At 39.4% G+C, this 14,571-nt stretch overlaps 1 pseudogene; it reads left to right on the top strand.

The window, feature by feature from the left end:
• The first annotated feature begins 989 nt into the window (after positions 1–989).
• LOC125155056 (sorting and assembly machinery component 50 homolog) lies at positions 990–14,353 on the top strand (annotated as a pseudogene).
• Positions 14,354–14,571: the final 218 nt, after the last annotated feature.

The raw sequence follows: 14,571 nt of genomic DNA, 5'->3' as shown, positions 1-14,571 counted from the left end.
GATGGCCAATATCTTTTACTAATGTGTGTGTGTTTTAATGTTCTAATGATTTTTTAGAACTATTTTTCAAGTCGTTTTGTCTTTTAGAAGATTCTACATATCAAACCAAAGAACGCATTCCACGGTCTCCAAGAGTTTCAGAATTTTCTCTTACAACCATACCCCTTAAGGTAGACTTATCTAACATAAGTGTCACTCAGAATGGCCATTACAATTTCTAAGTGTCCAAAAGTTCACCCATTTTTCTAGAAAGGAACAAAATCCTGGCCCAAGGACCTTGTGGAACCTATCTGCTTTTGGATTCCCTAAAATGTCTTAATTATGAAGGGCTCACTTTTCTGACAGCTGTGCTAAAACACTGGGAATTATGTTATCCCCTGTTTTGAACAGGATGGGTGACTTACCAGGGAACTTTGACAACAAGTTCCTCCTCTCAGGAGGAAAGGAGATGCATTCATGAAAAACCCTGAATAAAGCCTGAGTGCTCAAAACATAGAGAGGAGCTCAAAGTCCACAAGAGACTTACCCTCAAACTCCAGAGTCACCAAGAAAGCAATGAGCTGAATACACTGTGAGTACTGGCCATGTTTGCTCAACAACCTTGGAATTGTTGGGGGTCTTCTCTGGATTCCATTTCTCTGATACCATGTAATGTCAACCTTAAAATAGCCAGTTACTTTGCTAGCAAAATAAGTTTATTTGTAAATAGCAGAGGAATTGCTATTTGGGACAAGCAAACTACAACAAGCCATAGGCAAATATGAAGAGACAAAGGGACGGTCAGTTTTTAGTGTTTTTGGAGGAAATTGAGAAGGTTTTTATTTTTTAAAGTTCTCTGGAAAAGGACAAGTGTTCCAGGTTACAGAAGTTTCTCCTTGGCTGCAGGTGGTGGTTGGTGCATTGTTGTTGGGGCAGGCATGGATCTTTGTTCTTAAAAGTAGGAGAAGAAAATCCTATGTGAAAAGTTATCCTTTTCATAATCCTATGTGATGGTTATCCTGGCTGCAATGGTTATCCTGGCTGCAATGAGTCATATGAGCATTAGGAGCTCCCCTCCAGGGCTTCTGACTCCATTTTCGGTGAGGGAGGTTTCCTTTACTCATTTTTGCTGGAGTATCTAGTGTCTGCCATATCCAAGCCCTCACCTATACTAATGCATGTATCCACAGTGAAGACAGAGCTGGAGTCATCTGGACTGCCTTGCTAGGACTGGACCAGGCAGGCTGGCCAGGGTATCCTCCAATAAAAGATACTTGGAAGCCTCAATTACAGCAGAAACTGAGAACCCCGGCTGACAGCAAGTCCCCATGGGCACAGACTATTGCCCATACAACTGACATCTCAGAGTGATGTTCACAGTTTAGGCTCCCTCTACTCTTGAGGCAACGCAGGTTGTTGTGGATGGCCCAAGCTTCCAAAGGCCTGGAGGGACCCAGCTGCCTAAAAGCAACTGAAAGAGCATATACAGCATATGCATGGGCTGCCCAAGTCAGGGCACCCCTGACCTACAGCAGGTCAATGTCCAGTGAGGCTGGTTCACAGGGGAGGGGCACTGTGTATCTGGCACCTGACTAATTTGAAACGCTAACCTACGCATAATCCATATTCCCCTTGAAGGCAGAGCTGGCAGATCTCCACTGCCTTTCCATGACTGGATCAAGCAGGGTGGCCAAGGTGTCTGCCAACAAAAGACAGCTGGGAGCCTTGATTGCTGCAGAAGCCTGGAACCCCAGCAAACAGTAAGTACACATGGGGACTGAATGTCACCTATTTTGATGGCTGCCTCACAGTGATTTTGGGAGGAAGGGGTCCCTACATCTATGAGGTAATGTAGGTTATTGGGGACGAGAACTAGGTCCACAGGCCTGGAGAGCTCAGACTAGCCAAAGATGACTGACAGGGTGCAGGAGGCGCAGATCAGGCAATGTCAGGCAAGTCCAGGTCAGGCTGTTGGGGGTGCCTGGCCTCTGCCTAATTCTAAGCCTTAACCTACACAATTGTGCATAATCCCTCTGAAAGCTGTGTTGTTTGTAAGGCAAATAATACTCAAAGGCTGACTTTGTCTTTGCCAACAATTCACTGTGCAAATTTCACAAGCCAATAGCATACAAGAGAATGTCTTTTCATTAGCCACTACGGAAATAACATACTCCAAACCAAGGTTGGATTAGTCATGCTATTGTTCTAGGCAAGGGGAGATGAAATGTATAAAGTTCAAGTTTAGTTGAGGCGTAATTTTATAGGAGGTGGTACCCAGAAGACAGGTTAGCCAACTTGGAGCTGAAGTCCAGATGCCAGCGCTAAAGTCTCGTGTAGCTAGAACATGTTGCTAGAGCAAGAGCACTGGTGTTGATGGGCAAGATCCCTTCTTTGAAGGGATACCACATGCCTTTCACCACAGTCAGTAGAAGAGCCGTCTTAACCATGGCAGGAGCTATTTGCCCCTAGGTCTTCAAGAGTCATTTTAGATCAGCAAAGTGTAGCCTTGCCCAGACCAAACACTTTACGATAGTTCTCACAAATTCTCAGTATTTATAGTCTAATGTTCCTTTGCCATAGTTGCTTTGCTTCTTCATACATTTTTATTGATAAACCTGTGACCAGGGCCCCCAGCAGCTGAGCTACTAAGTTATGAGTGAGAACAGATGAGATGATGACATCCTGACACAACTCCATTGTTCCATCAAAACAACTTCACTTCTAAGAACAACTTTTTTTGTCTTTGTCATAGATAAGTGGATTTAAAATCATGTCAAACCAATACACAACAGTCGATCCTGTGATTTCAAATCACTCTAAAGCTAATTAATACAAATTTCCTGTACAAACCTAAATTCACAAAGATATGAATCCACCCTGTGATCCTACAACACTTACAATATTCATCACAGGTACTAAGTCATATTTGTACAATATTTCTCCTTTGGCAAACATTCTCTTATGTTATAGTTTAATGACCAGTTTAAGCAACCATATTCCTAATGTTATCAATATAAATATAACAAAGCTCTTTAGCATGGTACCATGTTTAATTATAAAGCAACCAAAAGTTAAGCTTCTTAAATGACTCAGTTAAATTTCCATACAATTACGTTTCTAAGTAAAGATCATTTTTATAAAGTTCCAGGGGGTGCACGCTTGCACAGCACTATCAAACAGTTTAACAGTGTTCAACTGCCATAACACTAGAACTCAAAACTGCCATTATTTTTATAAATGCACATTTTTGTTCTTTTAAATTCCTGTAAAGGTAGTTTGACTTTATTAATCTCACCTTCCAAATATATCTTCACTTTTCTTAAGTTTTCTCATGTGAGATTTACATTATTAATTTTGGAGGCTTGATGTGAAACATGTCTCTGGTTATTTTAATGGTTCCTTTATCTTCTGCTGAACTTAATTAACATCTTTTTCCTTGTATTGTCATATTCTTTACCTGTTGTAGTTTTACACAGGTAATGTTCTGTTCCTTATTTTTTCCTTGACTCCAATAGATAAGAGTGAGGTTTGGCTTAGAGCATACTAGCTCTATGTTATATATAACTGGTTGGGGAGGCACCAAAGCCATAGTCATAAGTACTTATACTATAGATATCTTCAAAGATCTAGCAGTCATAAAGGTACTTTGGATTCATTCCAACAATGTATCCTTAGGAACATGTTTTCCTTTTATCATAAGGGGTCTTTCCATAGCCAGTGGGCTCCACACTCTTTTTTGATATTGGGAAACTGCAAAGTGTGGTAACCTGACAAGTTTCCTTACTTAAGTGCCAATATTCTAATTTCATAGTTGTCCAAGGAATAACAGTCATTAGAATGTATTATATCTACTTCTGGTTGGGCTGTTATCTCAGACAATCAGTATTGACCCAAGATTATAGCTGTCCTAAGAGTACTCCACATATCAGCCATCCCTAACTGTACATTGACAGTGTACATAAAACATATTTGGGGGTTTTTTTTAGTGTTGCTATTTTTTAGCATTTTCTCTGGCTGCTTTGTTTTTTACTGCCATGTGAAATTTATGTTTTGTAACATAAGGCTAATTGTATCCATCTGTATACCCAATGATGACAAAACTGCCACCTCATGTGTGTCAAATTGAGAGCAAAGTTTAAGAATTTAATGTGATTTGATTTGGAATTGAGAAAAAGTGGCTGCCATTGTTCCTCCACTTAAGCCTCCTACCAGTCCAACAAGGAACCATAAGGCTTTCCTTCCTTTGAGCTGTTTTTGGCATATGTTGTAAGTTGGATATAAAGGAGCTGGATAAACCCAAGCACAAATTGGGGATTTGTATTTGCCTAGAAAGTCCTACATGTTAAATTTTAATGTATAGACTATGATTATAAATTGCAATATGACTGGTATGGATTTATTAACAATGATTTCTACACCCTTGGGGTAGAGGTCTGTGATAGGAGATAGTAACTTGATCATATTACAGAAGATAATGATATGTGTTATGTGCTAAGTTTCCTGGGTGTTCTCTATACACCACATAATGTCCCTGGTTCTTTTAAAGTCTGGGCATAATGTCCATAGATCTATTATTCACTTCCTAGTAGGTGAATATGGGTTAAACAGTGTAAATCAGGAGTGTAGTAGATGATCAGTTTTTGGCCTATTTATATTTAAAGATATAATTCCTATTCTGTGTATTCACCAGCTGCTCTTTTACACTAAAATGCTCACACACAAATCACGAACTAAATCCAGGTTATTTTCAGAGTCTCTGTGATGTGTCCAATGCTGCCTCAATTTAGTAGGATAAAACTACAGAGATGCCCGGGTGGCTCAGTCAGTTGAGCATCTGACTCTTAATTTTGGCTGAGGTCATGTCAGCGTTCATGGGATGGAGCCCCTCATGGGACTCTGCACTGCCAGTGCAGGGCTTGCTTGGGATTCTCTGTGTCCCTTCTCTCTGCCCCTTCCTCTCTCTCTCTCTTTCAAAAATAGATATTTTTTTTAAAAAGTAAAAAATTCAGAACCTGGTTGACGAAATGTATGTGCTGGGTTATGATACCAAAAGCCAGTTAATAGTTCAGGCCAGTCTTCATCCTCCAAGTCAATGTCTAATAGAGTTGTTGTTCAGAATCCTTGATGGTTCTTGTGGAGATTAAAATGGAGGTCGCCACTGCTTCATCAGCTTCCCTAAGTATTTGGTGTCTCTACTGATTGAAGCTTTCCCAGTGAGTAGATAGTGCTGACAGCGAAGGATGGGGTGCAGAGGCTGGGTTGGTTGATGCCGGTGATGTTGATGAGTCCTCCGTTGCAATAAGGTGACTAGACTAGTGATCTCTGGAGAATGCGGAGGATGTCACAGACAGTGGAGTTGTGCCGGACCAGAAAGTGGCATTCCAGTTCGGAACACTGGCACAGCTCCTATTGCTGGAGCCATCAGAGGAGTATCCATAGCTGTAATGACTATGGTATCCAACAGGGAGCAATAGGCAACGGAGTATGGGCAGCAGGCAGCATGCTGCACTGACCCGTTAGTAATCTTGGTAGGGTTCAAGATGCATCGTGGATTCATGCCTGCAAAATAAGGATAGTTTCCTTGGCATTTTTAATTCCTTCTCCTTGTTCTTGCCACCCAAGGATATCTACCATTATGACGTCCGTTATTGCCTATATTCCCTCTAGCATAGTCGCCCTCCATCTTGCGAGGCTAAATATCAGGCATCTGGTGTCAATACAATAAAGATGGTGTTCTTATGCCTGCCATTTTCAGAGTCATCATATTATTTTCTTTAATGTGATGTAATGTAGTTTTTTCTTCAGTCATCCAGTAGGTTGTATTGATGGCAGGTACCATAATTTTCCTAGTACTATATATATACCATTATGTTTTTTTAAATGTTTTCCTTCTAGTTTAGATTCTGGAGTTTGTCAGTGGTCTCATCTGTAGAGGTGCTTGCAGTATTAATGCGATAGGAGTTTTTCCATTCTTTCCATATTTATGGTTTAGAGATCTTGCCACCTCCCAGATTGGTTTCATCCAAGCTTTTGTATCAGGCTTATTAGTCAGCTTCTGCTTGAGTAAGCCATTGCACCTTTCATTTGACCCAGACATGGTTGGGCTTGTAGGTGTAAGTCCTTTGTATCTTACCATGCTTTGTTCTTAGCCCATTCTTGTACTTGCTCTCCTTTGCAGTGGGGACCCTGATTTAATTGGGATACCATAGCAAGCAATCCCGATTTCTAATGCTCTGATGGTAGATTTCTGATCATTTTTCCTGCAAGGATAGAGTAATCCTATTCCTGACCATGTGTCTACAAAGTGCATGCATAATTTGTTCTCTGGTACAAATAAGGGTCCTATACAATCATTTGTATAATCTGGAAGGGTCTGTCTGCTTCTTTGACCTTACAGACTATTCATTAGTGACCTTCACACTTTAAACTTTCAGCAATTCCCACATTTCTTAATTTGAAAGTGGTGGTATTTGGTAGATATATACATATTTATTTTCCTAATCATGTCCTAGTGCTTTGTGTCCCAGCATGATTTGTTTGGTGATATGTGCCCATGCAATGACCCAATCACTTGGCATATTTGTGTGCTCAGGTCTTATGTTCCATTGTTCTGCTTGTTTATATATGGTTGTGTTTTGAATTGGTTTCCTCCTTAGTCATGAATCATTGTGTTTTTGTTAAATTTGGGGAATTTGGGCCTCTTAGTTTTCCTAGTGAGTTTGTCTATCTGGTCATTAAGTTTTGGTACTTGAGCCTTATCTTTCTGATATGCCGAGACATGTGTGATGAACATGAAGACGTCAGCCAGTGCTATTTTCTGCCATATCCTTACTCCATATGTTCATATTTCCTATTTTCCAGTCATTTCCCCACCATGTTCCTGACCAAAGAGCTATTCCAACAGCTATTTCCCATGGGTCTGAGAAAGATATAGGTCATTCTGATTTTCTTTAACAGATTGTTCATCAGTTACTTTTATGGCCATTAATTCAGCATATTGTGCTGATTTTCTCAAGCCTGAATCTGTCAGGGTTAGACCATCATTAGTCCTCAAGGCCACTGGCCAGCATTCTCCAGATGGTGTCATGGAGGCTGATGTGTGTATGAACCAGGCATTACTGGGTGCCAGGGACCAGGGCAGTCCCCATTGCCCAACTGCTGGAGCGTGGATAGGCTTGCCTTCAGGAATTCTGGCAAGTCCACTATTGGCATAGTGGAGATTTTCTCAGTTCACACAAAGCTGACCCTCAATCTGTTTGTCCCGCTTGGAAATATACCATTTCCATGTTAGGACTTTATGGTCAGGGGTCTGCTTTACCCATTCCAGAATAGGCTGTTGTAGCTTAGGTGTAATTAGTTTACTTTCTGTCAGTGGTTCTGAATTTTGTAGGGCTCATAGAGTACCTGGGTGAGCCCTTAATTGGTTGGTGCCTGTTGTTGGACCACAGGAACTTCTTAGTCCAAAATACAGTTGGGTAATATTTGGGGGTCCTGTGGTGTTTTAGTCCATAGTGGTGTTTTAGTCCAAACCCTTGTGAGTATAGGCACTCTGGTTTATATACAGAGCCCTCATGAGATGGTATTATAAGTTCTGACAGCATTTTTGAAATAAAGACTGCCTCATGGGTCTCCACCTAAATTCCCTACTCTTCCTATTTATTTCAAAAATGTGTTTTAATATCTTCAGATGTGGTATGTGCTATTTCCAATATCCAAAAAGTCCTATCAGTTTCTGAGCTGCTGATTTTGTGGTACAAATGAAGTGCAATCTAGCTTGTCTGTGACTGGGTCTCATATATTCTGCCTTCAGAAGACCTAGAAATTTTAGTGTAGTGTCCCTGTATGTTACTGTGGTCAGTTGTCCATCCTGTGAGTGTAAAGATTTCAATTAATTCTATAGTGACTCTAGTCTGTTCTTCCAAGTTATCACCACAAGTAAGTGTGTCATCAATATAGGAAATGCTGGTTTGTGTGTGTTGTTTTCCTGAAAAACCTGGATGTTTTGTGTTAGAAAGTTGTGGGCTATTACTGGTCTCTTGTGTTAATCTTGGGGTAACCTAGTAAACTGATATTGTCTGCCTTCCCAATGAATGCAGTCATGGATTGGCTCTCCTCATCGATTAGAATAGCAAAGAACATGTCAGATAAGTCTATCACCATGTAATAAGTTCCCAATCCAGTGATGATACTGATTAGGATAATGCCTAAATCTAGGAGTACTTCCTCAATTTTAAGAGAGTATTTGTTTAACTTCTTCTAATCTACTGTAAGTCTATATGATCCATCTGGCTTTTTAACAGGCCAGATTGGATTGTTAATCGCAAAATATAGGGATGATAATTTGTTCCTTTAGGGATTCCTGAATGTTTCTCTTAATTTTTATATGTCCTATTACATCTAGTCCAAGAATGTTTTCTAAATCGGGACCAATAAGGCATTTATCCATAATGAGTGATCTATCACATTGTTAGGAATCTATGTACCATTGTCCCTGGGGTTAATTTTCACCTTAATCCTTCAACTAATTCCTTTTTATTGTTAAAGTTTTCTAAATTAGTAGGATAGCCTAGTATAATGGTACTTAGAACCCTATATCTAACAACATAGTGATATATGTAGCATTTTTACTTATGAAGTGGTTTCTATTGAAATGGCCAGTATAACTTGAGTGACTGTCACCAGCTTGGGCCAAGAGACAAGAGACTGCCCAGACTCTAGGGGGGTTGCTCTCCTCTGGCTACCAATGGCTTGTCTATTAATAGAATTAAGTTTTTTAAATGGGGTAACTGTTCACAATAAATAGGTCAGTGGGTCTATATGTAGGTTTATTTTTCTTAGGTCTATTTAAAAGGTGGTTGTTTCCATTTCTCTGACACTGCACAAGCATATTTTCTGGGGTTTCTCTTTGGGTTTCTATCTTCATAATTTGTTATAAAGAGTGGTAGTCTAAATGGCTTAGGTGGCCAAATGGGTCTTGCATATTTAGTTCTAAATGACCTATTTTGATTGCATCTATGTACATTAGGTGTAGGCCTGTTTTGTTGATAAACATGAGTGTTAAAGCCTTTATTTTGACTTAGTTCCTCAGTTGTTCTTATCAAATCAATCAGTTATCCTTTGTTTCTGGAACCTGCAAATACTATAATGCTTTTCTGTCCTATGGGGGCTCAGCTTTTAAACTGATCTTTTCAATTTTTTCTGTTGCTTCCACATATATTGGTGAGAGTGTCCCCTATCATGAATCACAGTTCATAATCCTAATTTTATTATATTAGTAGATTCTCCTGCTGTTCTCAATGAATATGCTTTTAGGGATAAATATATTAGGTAGAGGCCATCTTAATCTCCAGGTTGCTGCTAATCACAGATCTTTGTAAATCAGTAATTTTTTTTCTCCAAATATTCAAAGGTGTCAAGTGGTAATGGGTCCAAGTTGCATAATACCTGCTCCTGTGAGAATAAAGTTTTGTCTTCTTTTGGGCCATGAATCTAATATTCACTGGGTTTCTGTGTCCAAATCAGTTTGTTGGAACTCCATTCCAATTTTTTTTTTTTTTTTTGGTCTAGTAAAGCTCTCTTCGGTGACTCTGATTCATCCCATATTATCATTTGTTTTAGTTTTGTGTATTTTCATGGGCCTCGCTTCTAGTAGGTTAAGTTACCAGGGTCAAATGGGTTAAAATCATCATCACTCCTGGGTATGAATTGTTGCCCTTAGGAGCAAAGGGGTCTGGGTTTCTTCCTACCCTGGATATTACTTTTCATGCCAGTACTTTTCCTTTCTGCCTATTGCCATCTATTTACTTAATGCTTCTAAGAACACGGGAATGTTTTCCTTAGTTGCTGTTTCTTTCTTTTTTTCTTATTCTTTTTTCTTTCTTTCTTTCTTTTCTTGTGTTTCTTGTGCCTTATTTTAGAAATCCTTCCCTACCTTGAAATAAGATAGTTTTTTTTATATTAAATTTAATAATGAAAATAAACTTCCGTGCAACAGTGAACACTATAATAAAATATAAGCTGTCAGATACAGGCTTTGTAAAAACCTTTTTCAAAAGATCAAAAAGATCAGAGTCCAAATCTTTTTACATGTCAGTTACACTCATTATCAGAGAATCTATGCTTTTTCCCTTGTGTGGAATACAACCTTCATATTTCCAGGTTCTATGTTTGTGTGGATCTCTGACTGGGTCTCTGTGATGCTGCATAACACTGTTTATTGTGATTCTTCTTCAAAGTTAATTCTAATAAGACAGTTTACCATTGACCGAGGTATGTACAAAGTGAGGAGACGTTCCCTAGCATGTATTATAAAGCTATATAATGGTTTTGGCTATTGTTGGCTCTCTACTCTTCCACGTGAATTTTATTTTTTTTTAATTTTAATTCCAGTATAGTTAATATACAGTGTTATATTAGTTTCAGGTGTACAATATAGTCAGTCAACCAAATCCATACATCACCAATAGTCATCATGACAAGTGCACTCCTTAATCCCCATCACTTATTTCACCCATCCCCCACACCAACCTCTGTTCTCAACAGTTAAGAATATGTTTCTTGGCTTCCCTCTTTTTCATCCCTTTGTTTTGTTTCTTAAATTCCACATATGAGTGAAATCATATGGTATTTGTCTTTCTCTGACTTATTTCGTTTAGCATTACACTGTCTAGCTCCATCCATGTCATTGCAAATGGCAAAAATTTCATTCTTTTTTATGACTAAATAATATCCCACTGTGTGTGTGTACACACACACACACACACACACACACCACATTGTCTTTATCAATTCATCAGTCAATAGATACTTGGGCTGCTTCCATAGTTTGGCTATTGTAAATAATGCTGCTATAAACATATGTCTCTTTGAATTAGTGCTTTCATATTCTTTAGGTAAATACTCAGTAGTGTGATTACTGGATCATAGTTCTATTTTTGACGAAAATCCATACAGTTTTCCACATTGGCTAGACCAGTTTGCATTACCATCAACAGTGCAAGAGTGTTTCTTTTTTTCCACATCTTTGCCAACACTTGCTGTGTGTTTTATTTTAGCCAGTCTGACAGGTGTGAGGTGACATCTCAATGTAGTTTTGATTTTGCATTTTCCTGATGATGAGTGATGTTGAGCATCTTTTCATGTGTCTGTTGGCCTTCTGCATGTCTTCTTTGGAGAAATGACTGTTCATTCCTTCTGCCCAGTTTTTATTGGATTGTTTTTTGGGTACTCAGTTATATAAATTCTTTATATATTTTGGATACTAACCCTTTATTAGATGTGTCATTTGCAAATATCTTCTCCTTTTCAGTAGGTTGCCCTTTAATTTTATTGTTTCCTGTACTGTATAGAAGCTTATTTTGATGTAGTGAATAGTTTATTTTTGCTTTTATGTCCCTTACCTCAAGGGACATAGCTAGAAAAATGTTGCCATGGCCAGTATCAAAGATATTGTTGCCTGTGCTCCCTCCTGGTATTTTTATGGTTTCAGGTCTCACATTTAGGTCTTTAATCCATTTTGAGTTTGTTTTTGTGGTATAGTATAAGAAAATGGTCCAGTTTCCCTAACATCATTTGCTAAGGAGACTGTCTTTTTACCATTCCATATTCTTTCCTGCATTTTTTTTTTTAGTTTTTTTTTTTTTTCAACGTTTTATTTATTTTTGGGACAGAGAGAGACAGAGCATGAACAGGGGAGGGGCAGAGAGAGAGGGAGACACAGAATCGGAAACAGGCTCCAGGCTCCGAGCCGTCAGCCCAGAGCCTGACGCGGGGCTCGAACTCACGGACCTCGAGATCGTGACCTGGCTGAAGTCGGACGCTTAACCGACTGCGCCACCCAGGCGCCCCTCAGCTTTCTTTTTCAAAATTGCTTTGGCTATTTGGGGTCTCTGTGGTTCCATGTAAATTTTAGAATCATTTGTTCTAGTTCTGTGAACAATGCTTTTAGTATTTTGATAGAGATTGCATTAAATCTGTAGATTGCTTTGGATAGTATAGACATTTCAACAGTATTTGTCCTTCTAATCCATGAACATGGAATGGTTTTCCATTTCTTTGTGTCTTCTTCAATTTCTTTCAGCAATGTTTTATATTTTTCAGAGTACAGGTCTTTTACCTCTTTGGTTAGATTTATTCCTATTTTATTATTTTTGGTGCAATTGTAAATGGAATTTTTTTCTTAATTTATATTCTTCATTATTGCATAGTAATGCAACAGATTTCTGCACTTTGATTTTGTATCCTGCAACTTTACAAAATTCATTTATCAGTTATAGTAGTTCTTCTGTGAAGTCTTTTGGACTTTCTTTTTTTTTAATTTTTTTTTTAATTTTTTTTAATTTTTTTTAACGTTTATTTTTGAGACAGAGAGAGACAGAGCATGAATGGGGGAGGGGCAGAGAGAGAGGGAGACACAGAATCGGAAGCAGGCTCCAGGCTCTGAGCCATTAGCCCAGAGCCCGATGCGGGGCTCGAACTCACGGACCGTGAGATCGTGACCTGAGCTGAAGTCGGACGCTTAACCGACTGAGCCACCCAGGCGCCCCTCTTTTGGACTTTCTATATCTAGTATTAGGTTATTTGCAAATAGTGAAGTTGGAATTCTTCCTTGCATCCGCCTTTTATTTCTTTTAATCTTATTACTGTGGCTAGGACACCCAGTACTATGTTGAATAAAAGTGATGAAAGTAGACATCCTTGTCTTGTTCCTGACCTTAGGGGGCAAGTTTTCCATTTTTCCCTCATTGAGTATGATGTTCACTGTGTGTTTTTTATATATGCTGAGCATGGAGCCTGCTTAAGATCTTCTCTCTTTTTCTGCCCCTCTCCCCCATTCATGCTCTCTCTTTAAACAAACAAAAAAAATTAAAACTAAAATTTTAAAAAAGCATATAAAATCTACTTATCTAAGTATTACTACTTCAGCTTTCTTTTGACATCATTTGCATGATAAATGTCTCTCGATCCCCTCACTTTCAGTATGCAGGGGTCTTTAGGTCTAAAATGAGTTTTCTATAGGCAGCATATAGTTGGGTCTCTTTCTTTTTTTTATCCACCGGTCACCCTGTCTTTTGGAGTGTTTAGCCCATTTACATTGAAAGTAATGATTGATAGAGTGCACCGTGTCTAAGGGCTTGTGAGTGTTGCATTGACTAGTTGCTCCACCACAGCGGACCTGCCCTCTGCTCTCACCAGCTGAGCCATGGTCAGGCCCAGGCAGCTCTGCAAGGTGGTAACCAGTGGAAGTCATAGGGACAATACACGCCTGGAGATGGGAGCCTCTTCCAGCTAATGGACCTGATTTGGAGCAGTAGGAGATAAGCTGAACTTGTTGAAGCTGAACCTGAAGCTAAACAGGAAATCCTTGAAAATAAAGATGTGGTTGTTTAACACCTTCATTTTGATAGACTTGGAAGAACTAAAGATGATGTCATCATATGTGAAATTGGAGACTTTCTTAAGGTAAAAACCTTATTGAGGTGATATGGAAATCTCACAAAGTCTGTGAAAAATTGCTTCACCTAGGAATATTTAGGCAAGTGAATGTTTTGATTAATATATGACAAAGTGATGATGCACTTCCAAATGCACTAGACATTACCTTTGAAATAAGCCAAATTAAGGAGATTAATGGAAGATTAATGGAAGACCAGTCACACCATCAAGTGGGAGGGCATGTGGTGAGAGCTGGGCTGCTTCAGGAGGATGGCATCCTTTACTGTCAGGAAGGAAAGTGGACACTCACTGAAGTCATGAAGCAATGGTCATCAACTGTTGGAACTCCTCCATCTTGCCAAGAGGAGGTACTTTGCTGAAAGTTCACCAGGAACTGGCAGGCTACACCACAGGGGACATAAGCTTCATAAAAGAAGATTTCAAGCTTCGGTTGAATAAACAACTCATATTCGATTCAGTTTTTTCAGAATCTCTTTGGGGTGGGATGTTGGTGCCCATTGGCAATAAACCACCAAGTATTGCTGACACGTTTTACCTTGGAGGACCGACAAGTGTATGTGGGTTCAGCATGCACAGCACTGGGCCAGAGTGAAGGAGAATACGGAGTGGAGAAGCATCCTAGGCCAGCAACCTACACCTGTATACCCCATTATTTTTCCAGCCAGGCCAGCATGGTTTCAGAGAACTACAGACTACACTTCTTTCTCGATGTGGGAACCTCTGCCACCTCAACTATAGGGAGGGTCCCAAGACTCATATTCATAAGCTGGCTGAGTGCATTTGCTAGTGTCATGGTGCCAGGATTGTCCCCAGGCTTGGCAACAACTTGGCTGGCACTTACTGTGTCCCCATGGGTATGCAGAAGGGTGACAGGATATGTGATGGCATCTAATTAGAAGCCGGGATAAGGTTCCTGTAGCTGACACGTGTCCTTTACACCCTACAGGAAGAGCTCTGGAACTTGGGCAGCAGTGAGTCACTCAGTGCCACACCCTTTCTAAGTAAACACATCTGAGTCATTCTTTGCAGTCCTTATGGTAAACAATGTCAATAAATGTTAAAGACAAAACAAAAAATAACTATTGATAGATATGTATTTATTGCCATTTTATCCCTTGTTTTGTGATTGTTTCTGAA

This window comes from Prionailurus viverrinus, chromosome F1 (genome assembly GCF_022837055.1).
Source record: "Prionailurus viverrinus isolate Anna chromosome F1, UM_Priviv_1.0, whole genome shotgun sequence".
Classification (NCBI taxonomy): Eukaryota; Metazoa; Chordata; class Mammalia; order Carnivora; family Felidae; genus Prionailurus; species Prionailurus viverrinus.
This window is presented reverse-complemented; position numbering and strand designations above follow the sequence as displayed.